The following is a 22,892-nucleotide window of genomic DNA, read 5'->3' on the forward strand; positions in this document are numbered from 1 at the left end:
TAGTAACAGTGAGAAGTGCCTGTTTTGGGTCTTACTTCATATGCAATCCCACCCACCCACCCCTGTGTTGTTGTTCTTTTGTGGAGGGCAGGACTCTGATGCTCAGCCCCAGCTCCTTTTCAGATATTTTTCTCTCCAGAAACACAAAGCTGTAAAACAGCTGGTGAGGAAACAAAAGAGTTTCACACACTTTCAGAGGCGTATCTAGGAAAAATAGCACCTAGGGCAAGCACTGAAATTGCACCCCCTGTCCAAACATCTGACATCCATCTTTCAGAGAACTTTACCATAATATCAGCTCAAAAGTACAAGTCAAGCTCGTTAATCTTTAATCGTTAATCTAAAACTATTTAGCAGTGGACGTAGCCAGACCAAAAAATGCTCAAAAGCTACAAATTTCAGTATGCTGGGGCTCATGAAATACCCAAATACTATGTGGAGGTGTACTTGAAAAACTAAACAGAAGTGCCTGTCTAATTCTCTACTATGCATTGTAGCATCACTATTACTTAAGTTTTAAAAATAAATGGAAAATTTGACTTTTCCCAGATACTAGGGTCTTGCAGAGGCCATTTGAGTATGTGTGTTGGCCATTTTGTTTTTGGTGGCCATTAAAAAAATTTTTTTTTCATTTTAAAAAATGGCGCCCCCCTTCAAGTGGTGCCCGGGGCACGTGCCCTGCCTGCCCCATCCTAGATACGCCCCTGCACACTTTCCCCCCTTAGAAACAGAAAGGCTTTTGACTGTCTTGAGGAACTTGTCTTCAATCTGGTAAATTTCCCACTCTTCTTGTTCAAGCCCTCCTGCCCCTCTCACCACAGAGCAATCTCTGCCCACCTGCTTGTCTGTTAACTGTCTGAGCTCATCAACATTCTGTCCCATTTACTATTATTTATTATTATTATTTATTTACTACATTTTATACCGCCTCAAAGGCACCCAAAGCAGTTTGCAATATTAAAAGAAGAAAATAACAGAAGATTAATAAAATGTTGTCTCAGGCGGTTGGTCTTTTCAGGAGCCGAGGACAAGAGCTCCCCGGCCTGGGTGTATCCTTTCTTGCCTTCCTCTCAGGGCACACTGGTCTTTCAGTACTCCTGGGAAGGTGGGGGCTGCCCAAACAGTCCCCACAGGCCAAAGCTGGTCTCTATGGAGGCCGATGTTATACCCTCTCCTGGCCTGGGTGGCTCCTTTCATGCCTTCTTCTCAGGGCACAATGGTCTTTAAATACTCCTGGGAAGGTGCGGGGAAGGGCTGCCCCACCATGGGTTTTTTTTTTTTTCCACGTTGGCTCCCTTAGGTTTGTTTTTCTTCAGATTTTTTGGACACTGACCTATCGGTGGGTCATCCTCAGTCTGTTGTTACTTTCCATTTGCCCTCAGCTGCTTCGGTTCTCCTTCCATAAAATTGGCAGCACTTTTGGACATAGTATATCAATGGTCAGGGTAGGATTAAGGAAAATTCTCTGTGAAATGTCTATATTGCTCAAATGTATTGTCAGCTAGCTCTGAGTGATTTAATTAAATTAAACCCAGGATGGTGTGGGTCTATACTTTTATGTATGTGCACCAATGAGTAATTAAAAATGTTAATAAATTGATAATGATAAGACTGTAACACAAACTCCAAGATTGGGGAGAAAGAGAGGACTAAGATAATCTGTCATAAATAGGTACAGAAGCAGATGATGCAACTATGCCATTGATGCCAAAAGCATCAAGCAATTAACATAACTAATATCTACAGGGTTCTGTGGAGAGAGGGAGTTACTTTTCAACTAGTTTAAGTCTATAGTGGAAATACATTCTCAGAACACATTGAAACTCATAGGAAACATAGGAAGCTGCCATATACTGAGTCAGATCATTAGTCTATCTAGCTCAGTATTGTCTTCACAGACTGACAGCGACTTCTCCAAGGTTGCAAGCAAGAATCTTTCTCAGCCCTATCTTGGAGAAGCCAGGGAGAGAACTTGAAACCTTCTGCTCTTCCCAGAGCAACCCCATCCCCTGAGAGGAATATCTTATAGTGCTCACACATCAAGTCTCCCATTCATATGCTACCAGGGTGGACCCTGCTTAGTTAAGGGGACAAGTCATGCTTGCTACCACAAGACCAGGAAAGTGTGGGGGGACAAATCTTCTCTCCATCCAATGCACCACCCCAGCAGGACAGTGTGACAGGTGGGGAAGACATTATGCACTCATGCCCTTTCCCATGTGATTTGGCAGGCCTGGACAGATGTTTAATCCAATCCAGCCCACTATTAATCATGGGTCTCCACACCAAAGGTTCAGACTTGAGACTTGAGAAAAGTCTGGAACAAACATTCACTTGAGATTCAAAGGGGCGGGGGACATGTGAATATTGTAATAACTGAATCAATGCTGGGCCAGGTGTTGACAGCCCACTCTTAAGTTTGTTTGCACTATGTTCAGTTAGATTAATTCCTAGAAGAGACCCTTAGAACTGTGCATAAATGTGTGATGCATTGTTCCTGCAAAGGCTACGTGGCAAAATGAGTAAGGACAGTAATAAAGGTAAAGTTGTGCCGTTGAGTCGGCGTCAACTCCTGGCAACCACAGAGCCATGTGGTTTTCTTTGGTAGAATACAGGAGGGGTTTACCATTGCCTTCTCCCACACAGTATGAGACGATACCTTTCAGCATCTTCCTATAATATCACTGCTGCCTGATATAGGTGTTTCCTGGGAAACATACCAGCGGGGATTCGAACCAGTAACCTCTTGCTCCCTAGGCAAGTTATTTCCCCTCTGTGCCATTAGGTGGCTTCAAGGACAGTAATACTGTACACTTATTTCTATATAGTATAATGTAAGGCAAGGGTTCTCAGACTTGGGACCTCAGAGGTTGTTGGACCACAACTCCCATAAAACCCAGTCCAAGAAGATCTAGGGACCCAAGTCTGAGAACCCCTTATGTTTTATGAAGTGGAAGTGTTTCTTCCAATTATGTTTTTGTGTACAGATGTTCTGTGACGGTTAAGTCCCATGCCTAGAAGATAGATAGATAGGAGAAGATAGATAATAGGGTGAAATGCAATGCTTTTCAGACACAAATGATACAGAAAGAAAGACATTTTGATGAGATTGTCTTCTGAAAGACATTAAGCAGCTAAAATACAATATTAATGTAGTGACAGCAGGATACTATGTGTACTGAACACAGAAGTGACATGAATCCTGCTCACAGAAATTATAGTTTAAAACAGGGGTTACCAACCATGAGTCACCAGATGTTGCCAAACATCACCGCCAGCTAGCCTCAACAAACAAAGGTTGGGAACCCCTGGTCTAAAAGACAAAAATTGTGAAAAGATTAGGGATGGATGATATGTGTTAGGGATGGAGAGGGGAAAATGTGGCAGCACATGCAATGCTACAACAGAGAAAATGGGTCAAATGACACCCCCTAGGCACCCCAATTCCTCTCCTCCCAGGGGCATAACTACTATTAGGCAAGGGGAGGTGGCTGCCTGGGGGCCCCCACGCCTCAAGGGGCCCCCCAGAGGCATGTCACATGACAATATATTGTGAAGTGTGTGTGTTTGTGTATCAGCGAGGGGCCCATTTTAAAATTTTGTCTCCAGGCCCACTCTAGCCTTGTTACGCCCCTGTCTCCTCCCCTTTACCCCTCTACAGTAAAGAATAATGTTCCTAATAGTTTTTGCATGCTTTACAGAATTTGGTCTCTCATGGCATACTTTACCTCTCTTTCCAAAATATGTTTGTTCTTAATATCACCTGTGCGTGTTGACAGAGGGACAAGTAAGGGAAGGTTCTAAACTAGATTTCTAGGGGGTACACAGGATTACAACCTATCTGATCCTGAAATTAAACCTGTGGGTTTCAAAACAAGTTACTCCAGTGAGGTCCTAATTGAGATTTTTCAACCTTTGCATTATTAAGGAAGAAAGAAAAGGAATCTGAACAATGGGGCAGCACAGTCCTGAAAGCTCCTATGTATGCCCGTAAGCTATCAAGACCTGTTTCAAATATAAAATCCTAATATGCATGTTATCAACGTGGAGAAGATTGTCTCACTGGCCTTCTAATAAAGTCCGCACGTTAAAACTTATTCCTTCCCTGTGTCAGCCAGCGTTCTAGTCTTTCTGCAGACTGGTCCGCCTAGAAATGCAAGCTTTCGAATTTCTTCATAAATCGGCAGTGAGTGCATCCTATTAATAGTTTCACAGACGTATTTGGCTAGACCTGGTGGCTGAGCCTGCGTCTCTCTTTAGGACTGGTGGCAGGAGGGAACTAGATATGGTGCAGCGACAGCGCCGCGTTAAAAATTCTCGTGTTTGCGGCGCATGAGGATGAGCAACCAAGCACGGTATCGAGGGCAAAGCACAGGAGCGAACTTAAACTCTTCAAACGGAGCTTCCGCGCAAGTTACCCAGGGAGTTGGCACTGACTGCGATGAGCTTGCCTACGTGAGACGGAAATGGGGCCAGCAGCTCCAGCCAGGCTCCTTCCACATAAAAAGCCTTTCCCCAGGGAATAAAAATACTGTGCTGTGTGTAGAATTGCTGCAAGGTGGAGCGAGGTGCGGGGGGGAGGCTGTGGTGTTTTTCTTTTCCCGCCTCTTTCTCCCCGTTTTGTCAGAGGAGGAACAATGAATGGGGAGGTAGGTGGGTTAACCAACCAGACGAAGGACTGAGCACGCCCCCGTCCTCGAAAAAGCGGGCGTCAATCCCATGGCTAGAGAAGAGGGAACCAACCGCGCAAGGGAAATGCGCATCCTCCATTTTGGTTGAGGGTGGGTGGGGAGCCTGGTTCTCCGTACTTTGCCGCCTTGGCAGCACTGAGTTCTATTTAGCACTTTTATGGCATTGCCAAAGGTGCCCTCCGTGCTTTGCTTTGACCCTGAGGCAGGAGGATCTTTAAAGGAGCACCCCATAGAGCCCCACATTGGTTTTAAGTGGTCCCAAGTTCCCCGCAGCAGCTTCCGACAAAATGGAGGACGTCACCACCATTACTAACCATCACCACCACCACCACCAGGAGCCGTGCTGGGCGGCTGCTGCTGCTGCTGCTACTGATCTAGCTTTCTTCCCTCGGAGTAGAGCGAGGGAAGAAAAAAGCATTCTCACTGGGGGCAGGGATCTTTGCCCTTGGGGGAGAGCTTGTGGGCTCGCCCCCTTGTGCGTGGGAGAGTGTGTTTCCATTATGCTGCCCCTCCTCATGGAAATGGTTCTAGGTCCTTAGCCCTGTTGTGGGAGCGGACGCGGACGGCTCCAAGACGTGGACTGAGGCTGCCACTCATAGTCCTCCTCCAGAATGGGAGTCTTAACACTCGTGCTCCCACCCTTTGCCCCGTTAGGTATTTTACCCACAGAGACCGTGGAAGAAAGGGGAAAAATATTAATGGGTTAAACACCACCTCCCTTCCTGGCAAATGTCATGGGGAGTGGGGGAGGCCCTGTAGCTTTTTATATATGCAAAACTTTTGCACGGAGGAGGAACCCATCGGTAGCCACCACTAGGACCCTAAACCCTCCCTCCCACCAGGAGAAAGGCAGAGGTGCTGCAGCTGTTGGTGGTGGGCAATGCAATTCGGGCTCCTGTAACCCGATGGAACCAAAGAGGGAGGGACCGTAGGCGTGTGCGAGCGGCCGACGGACAGAACCTCAGCCCAACCAGCTATGAGGAGCGCTGATGGGCGGGCAGTCCTCCCAATGGGTTTAGCTTCTGCCAAAAGCCCTCCTCCTGGGAAAGCCAATGGGCGAGGATACGAGGCGGCCTTTCCCTAAGCTCGGCTGGTCGGGTTTGTTCCTCCTCCCCCTCGCTAGCAGCAGCGCTTAGCCCGGGACTGGACCGAGTTAGAGTTGAGGAAGCGCTGGAGGAGCTGCGAAGGGTGCGTGTGACCCGGGGAGGTGCTACCTTTCCGACACCGGTGAGGGGATAGGGAGCAGGACCGATCGAGGCGGAAAGAGCTGAGGGCAGAAGGGCTGGCTGAAGCCTAGGTGCCCCTTCAGGGTGGGGATACGAGCAGAGCAGCCAGCCGTGCCTCAAAGCAACCCGGGCTAAATACCCCGCTGCGTGTCGCTCTTGCTGCTGCTCCTTTCGCGCCCCCCTTCCGCCAGTCAGGACCCGGGAAGGCAGCGGGGGTGGGTGGGTAGGCAATCCAGGAATGGGGGAAAGCCCCGCTACAGTGGGAGTGGGGGGGCACGCGGGCAGAAATGTGGCGGGGGGTGCCTTGGGGGGGTATCTGTTGTGTGCGGGGGGGAAATCAATTTTAGCACGGTTTTATTTCCAGCTGCCTCCTGTTTGGAGCTGGCGGGCTTGTTTTCAATCCCCCCCCCGCGGCTCTTTCGCGCTCCCCCCCCCCCTTGCGGGGGTCCTGCGTTGCGCGCCCTGCGTTGCGCCCCGCGGATCCTCCTCTTTCTCCCCTCCCGTATTGTTTGGCTGGGTCTCCTTAATGGCGGCCGACTGGAGGCGGCAGTGCTGCTGGCCGACTGCAGGGGGCCAAACCCGACACCCGGGGCAACTGGTAGGGGCGAGCGCCGGGGTTGAGGTCCGCCGCCTGGGACTGGGGCGAGGTGGGGGTTGTGGCGACTTGCGCTCCTTCCCCCGGAGGAGGGCGGCTTTGTGCGTGTGTGCATGTTGTGGTGGGGAGAGGAAAGTCTCTAGATAATACCTCCTTCCTGCCCGCCCCCGGCGCTTGCGGGCCCGCCTGTTACCCTCGCGCCTCCAGCAAAAGCTCCGCCGCATGCTGGTTGCCCTTGGGGAGTAGCAAGCCGGGCCGGGGCGGGGGGGCGATTTCTCTCCTGAGTGAGGTGGGGGCACCCAGGCGCTGGAAGCCTGTCTGTAGGGTAAGAGGCGCGTATCCCACTGGGAAGGGGTCATTGGAGGGGTGAAGGGTACGAAGCGGCGCAATGCCGGGCTGGCAACCCTGTTTCTTGCCCAGGAGGAAGGGCGTCTCCTGGAGGGAAAGATGGGGAGGCGCTGTTGGCTTCCCTACTACCCCTGCTCGCAACCGCCGCTTCCCACGACAAGCACCACCACCCCTCCTTTTCCCCAGGCTCCAGGCCAGTTTGGTGCAGCCTTGGCAGAGCCCAGCAAGGAGAAGGAGCTCCATTGTGAATGCTATTTATATGTTTTCCTGCCTCGGTTAGACCTGTTTGGGGGGAGGTAAATCACCTTTTGGGGGTTGGGGGGTGGATGTGGGGGTGAAGAGGTGGTGCTTCCAGGGTAAGCCCTGGGGGGGGGGGGCGCGGAGAGGTTGTCGGGTGCAGCAGCTGTTGCCCTGGAGCAAAGCCCCGGTAATGGCCGTGAGGCGACTCCTCCCCCGCGGGGTGGGCTCTGCTGCTGCAGACATCGCTCCTGCAATACCAACACCCGCAAGCAGTCGACGGGCTCCTGCCGCTGCTGCTCGCGCTACCCAATTCGGCAGCGAGGGGGAGGGTATCTTTCGAGTGCCCTCTAGAGTTTTGGAGCGTGCATTAACGTGACATATTTAACCAGATCTCAAATTAATTCCCTCGCAACTCCGAATCCCTGCAACCTTACCTGACTTCTCTTGCGGCTGAAAGGGCGAAGACTTAAAACAATCCGGTGTTTCGCGAAAGGTTCTCTAGTGACTGTCTTTTGTGTGTTTGGACCACATGTTCGTTCTTTCTCGCTGCGGATTTGCTTGGAGGGTGGGAGTAGGGAGAGGCTACAGCTGGATGCTATTAGCATATTCATATCTGTTTCTCCAGTGCTGCTCTGCTAATGGTAGCTGTTGCCTTGCCCCATTTCTCTAAATCTCTGAGGCTGGTTGAGAAGCCCACAGGTTGTCACTGTCCCATTTTTGTCTCATCTATATGAAGATTTTGAAGCCTATTGCAGCGGCTTTCTGAGAGCTCTGTTGCCCAAGGAGAAGTCCTTACATTCTGAGAAGGTTGCATTTTTAGCTTCTCTTCCATAACCTTACTGTAAAAACCTGGAATTGCTTAAAAGGCAAAGTAAATCTATGAGGGCAACCTTAATGGAAACAACCAATAGACTATTTACCAGGAGACTGGAAGCAGTCAGTTGTTTGGGGTATTTCCACTAGAGGCACTGCAGAACTCTCCCTTGCATTTCAGTATGTTGCCTGAAGGAGGCAGTCAAGATTAGTACTTTTCTCATTATGCACATCGGATAGTGCTAAAAGGTGAAGTGTGCCATCAAGTCGATTTCAACTCCTGCGCCCACAGAGTAGGAGGGGTATATTTTCAATCCAGTTTGAAGCTGACTTACTAAGAAGACAAGCTTCTCAAGAACTCCCTTTTTGGAGGGAGTACTCCAAGGGCTGTAATGGCTTCTTGTGGAATCCTTTCTGTTAAGTATCTATAGTTAATTTTATAGTTATAAAATTGCTATTGAGATCAGCCTATGATCCTGATCATAACACTGTTGCTTAGTTTAACTTGTGACAGATATAAGAGAAATAAAAAATGTGAAGATCCTCAGACTTCTTTCTGAATTTGTGCTTTCTGACCTTTTTCATGGATAATAAAGTGATATGATTGCTAAGTGTTTTCCAAAATCAGTTTTAAGAAAGAAAAGGGTACCAAAGATGAAGGTGAATGGGAACTGGTACATTGAACTAGTCTAGGTGAGGAGTTTGGTCAGCTTCATGAAGACTATGATCTACAAATTACTCAAAATACTTTTAAGTTGGTCTGGATTGTTCTAAATATGCATACTTAGAAATAGGTTATATTGAAATAACTTGGATATATTTCCAAGTAAATATGTTTAGATGAGGTGTCACAGTGAAATCCACACACTGATTTCTCTAGAACGGTGGAACAGTATCATTCTATAGAATCTGAACAACTTTCTGAAATCCAACAGGTAAGGCTAGTTCATACCTGAAATGGGCCCTGTATGATCACCTTGGAATTGAGTGGGGCCCGGCAAGGCTTACAGAAAATTACTGTGAACGAATGCCTCTATGTGGGTGGTGTATATGTAGCCACCCTGATTCTGTGATTCATAGGTATATTTTAAATATGTGCGTGCCTATGCTGTGTGCAGGCTGCAGGGAACAGCACTGCCTTTGGTAGCGCTGCCTTTGGTAGCGTGAACACAGTACCCGGAAAAGCAGTGGCGCAGCAGTGGAGCAGGTAAGGACCTGCTTCTTAAGGGAACTGCTCCCTGCCCCTCTGAACTGGTTCAGCTGTGGGCACCTGAGCTGGTTCGGCGCTTCCTCAAGGAGGCGCCAAACCGGTTTGTACACATCGCTAGCTACAACAAGAATCAGTGATAGCAGGAATTGGTGCAACTGCATATACTTCATTCTTCTCTCTGAACCAGTTGCATTAGGGCAGTCTTGCGTATGTCTAATCTAAGTTTCACTGATATTGGTGGGACATGCAAGTTAATGTTTGGGACTGTGATATTAAGTGTCTTGCAGATTAACATATTTTCATATATCACATCACCAGATTTACTTCACTTTAGATTGGATTGTACCTAAAGGCATATCCTGCTTATTGTGACTTAATAGTTATATGCTTTAAGATCCTTAGTTACAAGTTTGCAATTTGGTGTACCCAGAAGTAGCTCTTGGGTAAAGCTGCCTTGCTACCAATATTCAGTTCCAGGGCCATTTGTAACATTTTGGCTTTTACTAATAGAATATAAAGTGACCTCATGAACATCTTCATTAAGAACTCTTACATGGGTACTGTGATATTTCCTGGATCTCCTCATGAATGGGATGTTAATCTCCATTTGGTCTTGTTTGGTTACAAGCTTCTGAAAAGTTGAAATGATGATTAATTGTCACATGACTTTGCTTTGTTGAGGTGCTTACATGACAGGCTTGTTAAAGCAATCTGGGTGTTCTGAGTGTTACATTGGAAATATACTCTTGGATAGATTTGATCCTACCAGTTGGGCAGAAAGGAACCCTTCAAAGTGGTGGTTCTATATTTAACAGGGTGATAATAGCTGTTTCTATTCAATCCAGTGTAGCATCTCTCCAGTGGCTGTTGTGTCTCCCACGTACAGGCCTTGACAAATTTTCTTTGGATATATGAGCCAGCTCAAATTTAGGAGCCAGACAATGGGTGCTTGACGATTGGGATGTGCATGAACCTGTTCGGAGGCCCTTTTACGGGCCTCCGAACAGGTTCATACATGGGGCCAGTTTGAAGGCCCAGGGGGTGGCGCTTTAAGGGCAAGGGGAGGGTGCACTTACCCCTGCCGGCGCAATTTTTTCATAAAAACCTTCAAGGCAGCAGCGTGCTTCCCTGCCACCCCGTTGCCCTCCTCGGCCGGAAGTTCCGGGTGTGCATGCACCCATGTGATGTGCACACGAACGCGATGGGCGCATGTGTGCTCAGTACTTCCGGCCGAGGAGGGCAACGGGGCGGCAGGGAGGTATGCTGCTGCCCTGAAGGTTTTTATGAAAAAATGACACCGGTGGGGGAAAGGCGGCGGGAGGGGTAAGTGCACCCTCCACGCCTTTAAAATGCCACCCCCGTCACTTCCGAACCTCCCAGCCATGGTTCCGTGCACATCCCTACTTGACAAAAAGTTTAGGCACCACAGTTACATTTTAAGGTGCTATGGCTCCCTGGCACCTGGGATTTGACAAGTTGTGTTTCTTTTTAGATTGGAACTGGAAGCCATTTCCTCACTCTTTTTATTCCTTTTGCTTTGAAGACTGCTTTGAACTTACTGTCGAACAGCGGTATATAAATAATCTTAATATTCTGTTTATCTTATATTTTTTATCTCTTTTGCCTGGAAGTGAAACTTAAGTTATACTTGAAGCAGACTGAGTCTTTAACTCAGAATCACCTAGTGATGTAAATCTTAGAAATGAGTATAAAGTTGTCACTGTTTGTGAAATGGGTACTGAGGGTTACTGCAATACCCAGGGTCGTTAAGAACAAAATCTTCTGTTGATATTTTGAAGGTATTTATCTAATGGAGTGGTACTGATGTTTTGGTTTTCTTTTAGCTAAGTAACTTAGTGGACTTCACAATAAAAACCTCTTATGACTTTTTTTGTTCTGACCTTTCCCTGAAGGGTTCAGGGTGGCATATATTCCCCTATTTTTGTTTTTGCAGAACCCGTGTGAGATGGGTAAGGTTGTGGGATAGTTATTGGCTCAAGGTCATTCAGTGATCTCTATGGTTTACTGAGGATTTGAAGCCGTGCTGCTTTTGTGAGGTTGCACACAGTCCCTATCTTTTTTGGGAAAGATGGGGGTAAAATAGGAGGAGCATTTCTGTCTTTGCCTTATAAGCAGTCTGCTATCCATGCTGAGAGACTGATCCTACCATTTCTTTCCTTTTTTTTTTCCAAATATACCTGCAAAGGCTCTATGTGTTGCTCTTGGCATTCCTTGCCAGCCTTGACTCGGTTTGAATTTTAACTTCTCTGACATTACCTATAGATTTCAGCCACTCATTTGTAGTCATCCTATGGTAACCCATCCTTTTTAAATTTTCAGCGAATCACTGCTTTTGTATGTGTAGCTACATTGGCTTTTTTTAGATGTCTCCTGTGTTTGTGATTGCAACTTTAGTAATTCCTTGAGGAAGTCCCACCCATCTGAGACTTAAATCACTATTTAAATTGAAAGTTTGCTTTTGAAAGTGTCAAGTAGGATAGCATGGCACTAAGTGGGTTGTCACTTAATGACAGTTAGTTTACAAGATGACTGAAGTGTCAACCGTTCCAAGTGACTAGCAGGTCATAAATTGGCCCTATGACTGGAATGTGGTCTCAGGGCAGAACTGAACCATCATTTCTCAGCTGGCTCTGTGGTTGCCAGGAGTCAACACTGACTCGACGACACAACTTTACCTTTAAGTAAGTGGGCAGTGGAGCTGCTTGTAATGTAACCACACTAAAACAATTGTATGAGAAGGCCTCCTAGTCTTTCCTCATGGCAACGGACTGGATTATTACTTGCGAATGTTGGGAAACAGCTTGGTTGCTTGAGTTTGTAGACTTTGCATCTCATTCTTACAGCAAAGAGCAGTTTAATAGCTATTGTATCCATGCATGCTAATGTGTGTTTGTGGGGGGGAATGCCACTTAATAGTCACACCTGGTTGTTAAATTTTCTGTGATTGTGAACAGTTGTGCTAGAGGTAAAGATAAGCTATAGAAGAATAATTGTATTATGTTTAAGAGAATCATACCGTTTTTCAGGTACAAAATTCTCAAAACGGTGTCCATAGCAAAATGTATGAGAAGATGGCTCACAATCACAGTTGCGGTGTTGGATGTTTTAATGTGAGATGCCCAGAGAACAATTTCTTAAGGGGTGGCTAAAAAATAAAGATGATAATTATGATTAATCTTAAAAAAAAAACCACACACCACAAGTAACTATCTGCACTCTTGCTTTCTTTCCTTTCCTCCTTGTATGTAAAAAAAATAAGTACCTGCTTCTAAGTCAGGCATCTGGCTTTTGTCTCTTATTGCTGGGGATGAAGTCCTATTGACTTGTATCTAGTCATTGTGTTGATGGCTTCTGTCGGCAGAAATCCTCAGTTGTTGATTCATGGTCGTGAAAGTAGTACATTGTCCTGACCTTGATTCCTTTTCGTGTGATAACAGAACTTTCATAAGTACCTTTTCCAGTGCAGCTGAAAGCACCTCCATTGACTCATTCTGTGCTCTAATATAATAGTTAAATAATTCCTTAGTTGTTGCACTGCTATAATATGCCTTCAGTATGGAAATCTTTTGCAGTGATGCCTGCTTAAAAAAAAAATTGGGGTTAACCTATGAGGGTCCCTAATAGGTAGGCCCTTGTAGCAGTCTAAATGGCTAGTTAACTCTGAGGTATATTTCTAACGCTATCACCACTATAACTTATGAACTGCCCACTTGAATGTTCAATTAAGTGAATATGGAGCAAACATGCATCTAGTTAAAGGTTTATTAAAGGATATATCTTGATCATCAAAATAAAATTTCCTAGAAAAGTGATAAAAAGGAATAATGAAGACAAATGAAGAACAAACTAATTGACTTGTTTAATTTTGGATACAGTTACTTCAGTCAAGAGAAAAGAAAGTATTTAGTACCAGTACGTCCATATGCTGCATTCCTGCTCTTGCTTTAAAGGAATATAAATGCCTTTAAAGAGAAAGCAAGCTTTAAACAATTTGGGGTATGGGAGAACTGATAAATGTTGGTTTTGCAGTTAGCAGCTGATGTGTGTGGGTGGGCTGGTGAAAGTTTTAACTTTTAAATAATAGAAAAAGCTACTAGCCCACAAAGTTTTTCTGTTCTATACTGAAGGGATAGTAGGAATCTGTGGACAGATTCCTTTTAAACTACAGGCTAAAATGGTCTTCAGTGTTTTGAAAACGAGCGATAATGTTCTTAAACAACAATATTTACTGTTGCATAAAAACTTTGTAGAATAAATCTTAAAAGATATTCTAGAGTTGGACACTTGGTTTTTATGCTTACACAACATATTTATGTAATACATTGCTAGTCTTTCTCCTAGACTAGGCTATGAGGAAGAGGAGCATAATTGCAGATAATAGTTGGGAGGGAAGTTGTGGTGATTTCTTGACAATATGTGTATATATTGAATACTTTTTTTAAAAAGCCAGTTAAATCTAACTTGATATTTGATACCATGAAACATCAGGGGTGTTAAAGCTAGGGGCAGCCCCCTTTTTTTGGCAAAGGGGCAGAAGGACTTGAATCTTCGCAGTATCTATGACCTAAAAGAAATCTACTTGAGTTCTTGCTGTTTTGTAAAAAGATCTAAAAACCAGTTGGTTTAAGATCACCATTCCTTCCAACATCATGAAGACAGCTACACATTTTAATTCTTACTTCACAATACAACCACAACAAAACAACCCATGCAGTATCCCTTCAAACAGTCAAGTAGTGAAAATAGCTTCAAAATACAAAGCTTTTCTAAAGCTTTTTAGTTATGAGTATCTTCTCAGTTGACAACTTTTTTGAAAATTCATTATGATGAATAAGGGCACAAAAACTAACCATAACCTGTTAGCATTCTTGCAGTTTTATGAATTAATGTTAGTGTGCTTTCTACTTTCCTCGAATGACTTAAGGGTGTCTGTCACCTACTTTTCAGTCCATGCTTGTGGAAGCTCCTCCCATGAATGGAAGGAGAGTTGTACAAATGGAAAATGACCTTCTGTTAGTAGAAAGAATCCACACCTGAATGAAAGTCATTTTCTATTCATAGGAAAAGCTTCCATGGGTGCAGTGCTAAGTTTGGATCTCATCCTTTGACAGGAAACTGCTTTACCTACTGGCATCCTGCAGTTATTTCCCAACTTGATAGCACAGTTAAATGATGGTTTACCCATCATAAGTTGTTTCAGCTATTGAATGGAATCTTTCACTTTAAGCATGGCAGCATTTCTAGCAGAGATGTGGGTTTTCCAGAGAACTTTGAATGGGAAATTTTTCTGGAAAACATTCCTGTATAAATTTCTCATGGCTTGCACAAAATTTCCATTAATTTTCCTCAACAATTACTATATGACTTTCCCGATGCCTTAAAAAATTAAGTTATCAATTAATTAAATTAAAATCAAATTTAATTTAAAATAATTTTTAAAAATATAACTTAAATTTTAATAGCTGGGGGAGAGTGGGCCTGTGTTTGCCCCCCTCCATGGCAGCCCCTACCCCATACCCCGTAGGCTGTATATAAACAAATAATCATTCCCCCTTTTCTCCTCCAACAAAATCTCCCTACCCCCAAAGAAGCTTTTCTCAATCAATCAATAGGGAAAGGTCTTATCAACGAGAGATTTCAGCAAATAGGATCAGCAAGAGCCAATGAAATTCCTCTTTTAAAAGTCTGTAATTACCGCCGCCCCCCGCCAAAATCTCCCTTAGAAATCTCCCTTAACCAATAAGTGCTGCCAAAGCCTCAGTGTGGGAGTGTTATGCCTAGGAGTATGAGGGCGATCCGCGAGGGAGTTCTTTTGGGCAGGGCCAGTGACAGGATCAGTCTGTTCACTCCCCGGCTGAGGCAGGCTCAGCAAGTTCTTTCTGGGTGAGCCACAAGGGAGCTCTTTTGGGTTGTGGAGGGATCAGCCTGCTGGCTCTGACTCCTCTCTCTCTCTCTCTCTCGTGCGCGTGCATGGACACACACACACACACCCCCACACCCGGCTCTCTCTGTTACTGGAACTCAGGCTGTGACAGCAGCAGCTGTGCTGGTGGCTGCTTCTGTCCGTTTGGTGTGGTGGCTGGGCGCAGCAGTGGTGCCTCTTGAGCAATGTCCCCTCTAAAGTGTGCGCATGTGTGCACACTCACAAGTTTTTTTAACGTCTACTCAGTTAATTTTAGATCCCGCTCAGTTTCTGAATGCATGTGTGCACACACTGCCTTGATACTGCCGCCCAGAACAAAACTAATTCTGCACACAGCTGGAAAAAATTAGAGCGAACACTGCTCCTGAGGTGGCCTTGCTGCTGCTGCAACAGTTGCCATGAACAGCGGCAGGCTCACCTGCTTCTCTCTGGTGGTGGCGGCTGCCGCGGTTGTGGGGCTCAGCAGCGGGCTTAGTGTGCCCTCTCCAGCCTGCTCTGGCCCAGCCTGGCTCTGCTCCTCCAGCACTGAAGTGGTTTTTGCCTGCCAGGCATAGGCACACAGTCAAGGACAAGACATGCTTTGGCTAGGAGTGCCAGTTGCTGCAGGAAGTGATTGGCTGCACTGGGCCTCTGCCTTAGGCAGCCCTCGGGGGGCTTACACTCAGGCTCTCTCCTGGCCCTGCCTGTCTTGCCTCCACGTATTTGCTCTGCTGCTTCCGAGCAGCCAGTGGAAGCAAGGCAAGGGGCAGCAAGTATGTGCTCAACTCTCAAGCCGCTCGGCTGCTGTTGGGGCCAGGATCTTCCTGGAAATGAGGATGCGTGTGCACCCTGAAGGAAATACAGGGTGCATGCATGTTTTCATTCAGATCATGCAAGTGCCCTGTACTTTCTTCTTCGGGGCAAATGCATGCTCTCATTTCCAGGAAGCTCCCAGCCCCTACAGCAGCTGAGGGACTTAGGAGCTGGGGAGAAAGTAAGCTGCGTGGAGGGCTCAGGAGGGAAGTGGGAGGGAGGCAAGTCGCAGCAATGGCCTGGTGGGGCAAGGAAGAAGGCCTTGCGAACAGTGGTTCCTCTGATTTTTTTTCATCTCTGTGCGGAATCAGTTTTCTTCTCTGTGGCAGTATCAAGGCAGTGTGTGCGCCCCTGCATTCAGAATGGGGCTTTCCTGCTTCAACTTGAGTGGGATCTGAATTGAACTGAGCAGAGATCCAAAAAATTGTGAACGTGTGCACATGTGCACGCTTTAGAGGGAACAGTGCTCACAGGCCAGATGTGGCCAGAGGTTCTGCAGGACTGCCCTAAATGCTCTGAACAGGGTGGACCCCTGTGAGTTCCCCATTGTCATGGATGAAACACTATCTGGCCCGTATTGCGTCCACAAGTTCATGTCTGGCAGGATTGTGAGGGGGCTAGTACATGCAAGGAGGCAATTATTAGACTTCTTTCTGAAGAAGCCTGCATTGGATTTCTGAGTTAAGCAACTACGGGCCTTTCTCCAACCTTCTGTGGTTGGGCAAGGTGATTGAGAGGGTAGTGGCCTCCCAGCTCCAGGCAGTCTTGGAGGAAACTGAGAGCCAGCATGGTGTAGTGGTTAGAGTGCTGGACTAGGACCGGGGAGACCAGAGTTCAAATCCCCATTCAGCCATGAAACTAGCTGGGTGACTCTGGGCCAGTCACTTCTCTCTCAGCCTAGCCGTTGTGAAAGAGAAACTCAAGTATGTATTACACCACTCTGGGCTCCTTGGAGGAAGAGCGGGATATAAATGTGAAAATAATAACAACAACAATAATAATAATCTATATACTTATTTCTTGTAATAATAATAATAATCTAAACTCGTTTCATACTGGCTTTCGGGCAGACTATGGAGTGGAGACTGCCTTGGTCGGCCTGATGGATGATCTCCAATTGGGAATTGACAGAGGAAGTGTGACTCTGTTGGTCCTTTTAGATCTCACGGCTGCCTTCAGTACTATTGATCATAGTATCCTTCTATAATGTCTCAAGAGATTGGGGGTGGGAGGCACTGCTTTGCAGTGGATCTGGTTCGTGATCTGGTAACATCCATAAAAATGGGTTCTGCGCCTACGTGGAACACTGCAGGTAGAATTAGTTAGCTCTTTGCAGTGCCGACGTACCGCCCACTGCAAGTGCTCCATGCTTACTCATATCGGTGGTTTGGCACCTCATAGTCCCGTTTCTTTCTGACCACCAATGCATTTGGTCCTTGGTTAGTTCTTGGCTCAGAAATACTTTGTTACTACCTTTATTGGTTTTGACTTGGACTGTGACTGGAATTGTTATTGGACTACCCTTTGGAACGGATTTCTTGTGTAGGGCTTGGATTGGATAAGTTTGTTCTTTGTTTATCGGATGACCGTACCTCAACAGCGTGATTGAAAGTGTATGACTACAGATTGGTGAAGTTATCAATTTTTGGAATGTTGTTTGCAAGCCCACTGTCTAGGGTGAAGACCACTTTTAAGAGGTGCACACGATGCAGAGGGAAAATCCCTTCTATGGAAGGAAGGACGTGTGCACTGGAAGTACTCAAGTGCCAGCTCAAACTTCAACATGGGTCACTGTGGGCTCAGAATCTGAAAAGTGTGTAAGTTCCGGCTCCCGTTTGTCTTCCCCAATTAAGTCTGAGGCCAGCATCCTCCAGAGGATGACTGTGAGACTGACTCCTCAGAACCATCTGGTCAGACTCAAAGGACCATGTCCTAACAGAACCATCAATTTCCTCAGCAGAGGAAATGAAGTCTTATCTCCAAATTGCTGAGATGGCGGAAGTGCTTGGTTTGGATTGTAAAAGGAAAGTTAGTGATCTGGATGACCCTGTATATAAAGAAATCAAATGTGGCTCAACCGGTATACTTACCTATGCTTCCGGTTATAACGAAGGCTTCTAAGACGGCTTGGCAAGTGCTGCAGACATCAACACCAACATCAAAAACATTGGAAGCCCTGTACAGAATTCAGGAAGAGGAGAATGATTACTTGCTTAAACATCCTAATCCAAACTCCTTAGTCATTGACTACACATCCACTGCTAAGGGGTCACAACATCATACCACTCCAAGGGGAGAAAGCTGGATGTGTTGGGCCGTAAGGCATATGCGAATACATATCTATTATTATTATTATTATTATTATTAATTTGATTTCTATACCGCCCTTCCAAAAATGGCTCAGGGCAGTTTACAAAGAGAAATAAAACAAATAAGATGGCTCCCTGTCCCCAAAGGGCTCACATTCTAAAAAGAAACATAAGACACACACCAGCAACAGTCACTGGAAGTACTGTGCTAGGGGTGGATAGGGCCAGTTACTCTCCCCCTGCTAAATAAAGAGAATCACCACGGTAAAAGGTGCCTCTTTGCCCAGTTACCAGGGGTAGGTGTTAAGATAGCCAGCTATATGGTGTGTTTATCCAAGTACACACATTCCTTATGGGACTAAATCCTTCAGGAGAAGGATAGTGTGACACCAGAAGAGTTCCCAAAAAAGTTTGCTGACCTATTTGCAAAAATGATATCTGCGACGAGGCAGTATCTAAGTAATGCAAAGCACTTACTTGCAAAGGAAATGGAGTCTCGCTCATTGGCAACGGCAGTTCTGCTATGTGTGGTTACGCTCTACCAACCTGCAACAAGAAATGAAATACAAGATAGAAGCTCTGCCTTTTGATGGTAAGGGTCTGTTCTATGTCTACACCGATACTACCATGGAAATAATCTAAATACATAGCAAAGACTTCTACGTCCACAGCATCTTCCTTTACAACGTCCAGATATCAACCATATGGTGGTAAGCAAGTCGGCTACTGCTAGTATGACAAGAGAATTCTGGAAACCTTTACAGAAATAAAATAAGAAGCCATATAGCACCAGACCTTTGCTTTGGATAATCCAGACTGGTTATGCCATCGAGTTAAAAACTTTGCCAGTCTATGAGGGCGTGAAGTTCACCACATTGTTTATGGAGGAAGTGGAGACGATAGTAAAGGGTGTGATCTCTCCAGTGCAGTGGGCATGCAGACATGGGGGAATTCTTCTCCAGGTACTTTCAAATTCCCAAACGGGATGGGGGCATTTGTCCTATAATGAACCTGCTGTGGCTGAATATGTCAATGTGAGAAAATTCTGGATGATTACGTTGCAAGCTATCCTGCCTCTTCTACATGGAAAGGAATGGGTTGTAGCATTGGACCTAAAGGACATGTATTTTCACATTGGCATACGGGAGAGTCACAGAAAGTGTCTGAGGTTCACGGTGGGTGACATTTTCCAGTACAATGTGCTACTCTTTGGACTGGCAACAGCACCCAGAGTATTTACCAAATGCATTGCTGTAGTGGTGGCACATCTACGCGCACAGGGTGTGATGATTTATCCCTGGTATCACTTCTGGTATCGACAACTGGCTTCTGACAGCAAAAGCAAGAGTTACTTTCCCAGATAACTTGCGTGACAACTCTCCTGGAAAAGTTGGGCATCCAAAATAATTGGAAGAAGAATTTGGTACCCATCAAAAGACTACAGTATATAGGTGCGGTTCTGGATATGGTTCAGCAGAGAGCCTTTCTTCCAGAAGACCGCTTTCTAAGAATTTGGAAATTGATACTAGTGATGCAATTGACAAAGGGCTCAGAAGATTCAAGTCTTCATGGGTCTAATGGCCTCCTGCACAGCTATGATCCACTATGCCAGATTACGCATGCAGAAACTACAACAGTGGTACTTGGAAGTGTTCTGACCGAATGTGGTTAGCCAGTGCATGCCAGACTCAGTTCTGAATTCACTGATGTGGTGGTTAAAAGACATAAACCTGCTAGAGGGGACACCATTCAGAGTTCTGATACCAGAAGTTTGCATAATGAGAGATGCCTCCTCTAATGGATTGGGGGGCTCACATATCAGACCTGGAGGCCCAAGGGCTCTGGAGTTCTACTCAAAAGACTTTTCATATACATTTCCTAGAGCTGCTCGCAGCTTTTCAGGCACTAAAGTCATTTCAGAAACATTTGCTGGGGAAAACAGTTCAACTGTAGATGGGCAATACAACCATGATAGCATACGTGAACAAGCGGTGGGGAGGACAGCATCCCGCACCCTTTGCAATTTAAGCCGGTAAATATGGAACTGGTGCATGCCACGGAAGATGCATCTGGTAGCAATTCCTGATTAGTGTTGCCACCAGAATAAACAATACCCTTGCGAGATGCCTTGAGCAAGTCTCAAGTGCTCCTTCAACAGCATGAGTGGGAGATAAACGCACTGCCTGATGGACCTGTTCAACTCCTGAGGGCATCCCACTGTGGACCTTTTCATGATGGACAGTGCCAACTTTGGTCAATACTGCTCGTGAGCGGGTCTAGGAAGGTGATGGAAGGGTGATACATTCCTGTTACAATGGACATACAGCTTATTCTGTTTGTTCCCACCATATCTGCTGCTCAACAGGGTGGTGGTAAAAATTTTCGAGATGGCACTCGCTGCATACTAATAACCCCATGGTGGCCAAGGCTACTTTGGTTTCAAGAAGTACTCAGTCTGTCAGCAGGGTAAACATTTGGTTAAAACAAACAATGGATCTGCTCACTCAGGAGCAAGGATGTCTGCTACAACCAAACCTGCAGGTGCTAAAGCTAACGGCATGGCGGATAAACATTTTAGACAACATTTTGCTGAACGATAAAAAGGTGTCCACGAGAATGAGCTATAGTGTGAAATGGAAGCGATTCAGAGTGTATACTAGGGTGCAGGGCTTCAAAGCCAAGGATGCCTCCATAAGGGACATCTTGCATTATCTGACAACCTTGAAGGCAGATGGCCTGGCAAATAGCTTGCTGAGGATACATTTGGCTGCCATTTCCTCCTTCCATAGAGGTTGTGATGGGACAACTGTGTTCAGTCACCACAACAGTAAAATATTTTGAAAGGGGGTGAATAATCTGTACCCACCAGTACGGAGGCCCATGGATTGATGGAGTCTTTCTTGGGTCCTATTGGCCCTAACGGATGGGCCGTTTGAACCCATGGCTAAGGCTAAGCTTAAAATGGTGATGCTTAAGACAGTGCGTTTGATTGCCATTACTATGGCTAAAAGAGTGAGCTCACTCGCTGCTTTGCTTATTAATGAGCCGTATACAAGGTCTCATGATGACAAAGAGTAGTGATGCGATTGGACTCTGAATTCAGGACAAAGATCATTTTTGACTTCCATATGAATCAGTATATTGATCTACCCACTTTTTTCCAATATCCTGAATCACTGCTGGAAAAAGCAATGCATAGCCTAGATGTGCGACATGCTCTTCTGTTCTATCCACAAAGTTCTTGTACAATTAGAAAAACAAAGTGACCGTTAGTCATTTATAAGCTGAAAGATGGATGGAATCCAGTCTCTAGACAAAGGATCTCTCATTGGCTAGTGGAGGCTGTCTACCTGGCCTACAAGATGCAGAAGGTGGATCTGCCTAAGGCAGTGAAGGCCCACTGTACAAGGGCATATGCATCCTTGTCAGCACACTTTGTCTGAAATCAGTTTTGGAGATATATGCATGGCTGCATTATGTGCATCGGAAGAGACGTTTGTAAAGCACTATGCGATGGACCTCTGTTCAGTAGCGGTAGCTAATTTTGGGAGGGGTGCACTCAAGCAAGTTTTGCAATAGCTGCATGCTCCCAGCTCCAGGAGTAGTGTTGCTTGTGAGTTATGCATTTTTATGGATGTTACTGGATCACAAACCAGATAAACAGGTTGTTTACCTGTAACAGGTGATCTGGTAGTGATCTGGTAACATTAATAAAACACTCCCAACCATCCCCGCAGCAGTTACTGCAAGCAATATGTTCCATGACCACACGTTTAAAGGAAAGGCTGCATTCAAGAGGCTGGATTGTGAGGCGCCAACTGCCAATATGAGCAAGTGTAGAGCATGCGCAGTGGGTGGTTGGTTGGTGCCATGATGAGCTAACAAATTCTGCCCAAAGTGTTCTGTGCAGGTGCAGAACCCATTTTTATGAATGTTACCAGATCACTGTTACAGGTAAGCAACCTGTTTTTCTGCTCCTGTCTCACAGGCAGATTCCAAATGGTGCCATTTGGAGACTGTTCTTCAAAATCTGAACTTTCATATGGTGTTCCTCAGGGCTCCATATTGTCTCCGATGTTTAACATCTACATGAAGCTGCTGGGAGAGATCACTAGGAGACTTGTTCAGGGTGTTATCAATATGCTGATGACACCCAAATCTATTTCTCCATGTCAGTATCATCAGGAGAAAGCATACCCTCCCTAAATGCCTGCCTGGAGGAGGTGATGGGCTGGATGAAGGATAACAAACTGAGACTGACTCCAGATAAGATGGAGGTACTTATTGTCTGGGGTAGGAATTTGGGAGATGATTTTGATCTGCCTGTTCTGAACAGGTACGCAGTCTGGGGGTGCTTCTGGATCTGAACCTCACTTTGGTGTCCCAGGCTGCGTCCGTTTCTTGAGATCAACAACCTCAGAACGGTGGTACATCTGCTGGTAACCTCTAGACTGGACTTCTTCAGTGTGCTCTATGTGGGGCTGCCTTTGTACATAGTCCAGAAACTGCAGTTGGTCCAGAATTCAGTGGCCTGGTTGGCCTCTGGGTCATCTCAGAGAGACCATATTGGTCCTGGTTGAAAGAGCTATACTGACTGCCAACGAGTTTCTGGGCAAAATACAAGGTGCTTATTATTACTTATAAAGCCCTAAACAGCTTAGGCCCTTGGTTTTAAGAGAATGTCTTCTTCACCATGAGCCACATCACCCATTGAGATCTTCTGG

General features: G+C 45.8%; 1 protein-coding gene across 10 annotated transcripts in view; it reads left to right on the forward strand.

The window, feature by feature from the left end:
- ZMYM2 (zinc finger MYM-type containing 2) overlaps positions 1-22,892 on the forward strand; it is a 150,788-nt gene that overhangs the window by 24,338 nt on the left and 103,558 nt on the right. Inside the window, exon 1 of one of the 10 annotated variants that reach the window (XM_053307146.1) lies at positions 4,529-4,649. The exons of 1 other annotated variant lie outside the window; for it this stretch is intronic. The gene's annotated coding sequence lies outside the window, so the exon portion shown is untranslated. Of the gene's footprint in view, positions 1-4,528; positions 4,650-5,573; positions 5,919-6,492; positions 6,516-22,892 lie in introns of those variants that run through there. 8 more of the 10 variants (XM_053307154.1, XM_053307149.1, XM_053307150.1 and 5 more) reach the window with 8 other exon arrangements.

The sequence above is a fragment of the Hemicordylus capensis genome, chromosome 3, assembly GCF_027244095.1.
Source record: "Hemicordylus capensis ecotype Gifberg chromosome 3, rHemCap1.1.pri, whole genome shotgun sequence".
NCBI classification, from domain to species: domain Eukaryota; kingdom Metazoa; phylum Chordata; class Lepidosauria; order Squamata; family Cordylidae; genus Hemicordylus; species Hemicordylus capensis.